This window comes from Lagenorhynchus albirostris, chromosome 4 (genome assembly GCF_949774975.1).
Source record: "Lagenorhynchus albirostris chromosome 4, mLagAlb1.1, whole genome shotgun sequence".
Taxonomy (NCBI): domain Eukaryota; kingdom Metazoa; phylum Chordata; class Mammalia; order Artiodactyla; family Delphinidae; genus Lagenorhynchus; species Lagenorhynchus albirostris.
This window is the reverse complement of record NC_083098.1, coordinates 111,345,149-111,348,025: the sequence shown is the minus strand read 5'-3', so window position 1 is coordinate 111,348,025 and position 2,877 is coordinate 111,345,149. Positions and strand designations below refer to the sequence as shown.

At 53.1% G+C, this 2,877-nt stretch overlaps 1 pseudogene; it reads left to right on the top strand.

Annotated features, from left to right (window-relative positions):
* Nucleotides 1–738: 738 nt before the first annotated feature.
* Nucleotides 739–2,259, top strand: LOC132519121 (cyclin-dependent kinase 2-associated protein 2-like; annotated as a pseudogene).
* The last annotated feature ends 618 nt before the right edge of the window (nt 2,260–2,877 follow it).

Here is a 2,877-nt window from a genome sequence, read left to right as displayed (position 1 = left end):
TCCATTCTGCCCTGGCCACACCGCACGGCCCCCCAACCCCGGCGCTGTCAGAACCTAGGTCCAGAAAAACCCGAGGCTCTGGATCCACGCCGGTGGGCAATGGCAGACGAGTGCTGGCCAGAGGGTCAGCCTCGCCGAGTTCCTGCCCCCTCTGCTCCCGCCCACCTCATGACCATAGGCCAGTCCCAGCCCTTCTCCGGGGCTCATGGCCGATTTCTGCTTCCCTAAAAAAAAGGTTCATTTCTAGAAAGAAATTTGACCATCGGTACAAAGAGTCTTAGATAATTTTGATTCAGGAATTCTACTTCTAGGAATCTATCTTATGGAAAGAATTACATATTTGTATAAAGATTAGGGATAAAAGTATCCATGCCGGTGTTATTGATGTGAGAAGATTGGAAATAACATAAACGTCCAAACCTAGGGGACTGGCTAAAGAAACGTAGGGTCATCTAGTCAATGGAATGCTAAGCAGTCATTAAATATTTATCTTTGTAATAAATTTGTAATGACATGAGAAGAGCGGGCTGTAATGCTCATGGGTAAAGCAGGATACCAGGGGGGCCTCAACCCTGGTCCCCACAAAGCTGGGGAGGATGAGGGTGCTGGGGGCTAACTCCCAGAAACTAAGGCTCCTCCCACTTCCCCATCAGGGCCATGAGGGCAGCTTCAGGCCCACCCAGAGACTGAGTCCAGTCTCGCCCCCATCGTGTCAGGCATGACTTTGGACCACCCTCCATGGACTATGTGAAGGCAGCGAAGCCAGCGGGCGCCCAGGGCCCCCAAAGCACCTTCACAGACCTGCTGTCAGTCATAGAGGAGATGGGCAAAGCCAGAGCGCCTTGGAGCACCTGAAGAGAGGTATCATCCACGCACAGGTCCTCATTCTACAGACAGCTGAGGCACAGAGAGGTCATGTGACTTGCCCAAGGTCACACAGCAAGTAGGTGCTGCCTGGATGTGAACCCAGGCAGGTCCACCTCTCCGAGCCCAGGGCCCATTCACAGTGAAGTCCCCCACTCTGAGCCCACTGCTGGGCAATTAGCACATAACACCCCCTTGGGCTCGCTGTATTTATTGTTGACCTTCGACTCAGCACAGGATGAGGTTAAGTAGGGTTAGGGAAGGCTGGAGAAGCAGGGTGTCAGGGTGGAGGCAGGGAACTAACAGGTGTGCAACCTTCCCACATGTCAGGTACAGGGCTAGACACTAGGTCCGTGATAGAAAGAACATGTGGCACTAGCTGCTTCCCACCTAGGACCTCATTAAAGTCTCACTGCCTCCTACCCACTGGTACTATTATTATCCCCACTTACAGGTGGAGATACTGAGGGTACATTCCTTGCCCAAGGTTACAGACTAGCAGGTGGCAGAACCGAGACTCAAACCGAGGCAGACAGGCTCCTGAGCCCGCTGAAACTCTCCCATCTAGTCCCACAGCAAGGGAGCCCTGAGATTTACTCTCCTTCTGCCTTAGATCCCACTGGATCTGCCGCAGCAAAAGACTAATCCTAAATCTTAAAGACACAGTCTGTCACAGGCCTGGTGGCTCTCCAAGCAGCCCTTTCACACTGTGACTTGGGGACTCGGTCAGCTTCCAGCCTGCCTCTCTGCGTCGTCAACTCTGAGTGTCCAGCGCGCTGAGCTGAGGAAGAGGAGAGCATCAACCGGAGAAAGGTCACGCCTGGGGAAGGGGCGTGGCTGGGGGTGTGGCCACCATGCACTTCTGCTCCGCTGGCCAGTACCAGTCACGTGGCCCTGAGACTGTTGTGGGCTGGGAAGAGAGGGCTGGGTGAACTCTCCAGGAAGGGGAGATGGGGTGTTGGTAATGACTTTCACGGTCCACCTTTCTGGACACCAAGTATTCTGTAAATGCCTCATCTCAGAGAGCACACTCCCCATCCCCCCAAGAGAGAGACCCCTCCCCACCTCAAACCTCACAGGCCCAACTGTTTCTGTCTGCCTGGGGTCAGGGGGCTGACATTCCCACCACCTAGAAGGCTCTAGAGACCCATAGGCCCCCCTGACCTATTCCCTCCTCCTTGGTGGTTCAGAAAGTTGCTGACTTTGAAGCAATGGGCCGGAAGCCGAGCTCCAGCTCGGGTGACCCCAGGGTGACCCCCAGGCAGGGCGGGCTCTGCATCTGGGTGGTTATAACCCCCTCCCACCCCCTTACCTCTCTGTGCCCAGGTTGTCCTTCCCCCAGTTCAGACCTCCCCAGGCAAAGGCGGGGCAGGCCTGATTTCCCAGTCCCACTGAGCTAAGCCCGTGAGGCTCCCCTTTCTGAAAATCTATGGGAAAAATTTCTTCTCAGTTATCTGTACCAGGAAGAGCAAAGCAGTCCCTGGGCCAATGTGTGTGTCTTACAGACCTGTGAATCTAGCACGTGATCGTGTTTACCTCTTTGCTTTGGCCACAAGGAAGCACAGTCACCCTTGCAGTTCAGCTGTGTAAATACACGCCACCTGTGGCACCCTCCACAGACCGAACTTAGCTTGACTCCACCTTACTTTCCTATTGCACCCAGATGCCCTCATTTTTTCCCCTTTCTTATGCACAAAATATATCTTAGTACAATGTCTCAAATCCTCTTTAATGTGAGGCAGAAGCCTAAAAATAAATACAATATAAAAAACTCCATTAAACCCTCCTGTCCTCACATTGTGCTTCCAGTCCCCTCCCCTCCCCCATTCCTAAAGATTGCTCTAACAAATATCTTAACGGTCAGCAATGAGCCAGGCATACGGAGGGATGGAGAAGGCAAAGAGCCATATTGCACGGCCACCACTATTGCCAGAGCCCACATGGTCATCCCGAGGGATTTCTTCATTTTTCCTCCTAGCCTTAAAATGACACTAAGCGCTCTGGAAGAATTCC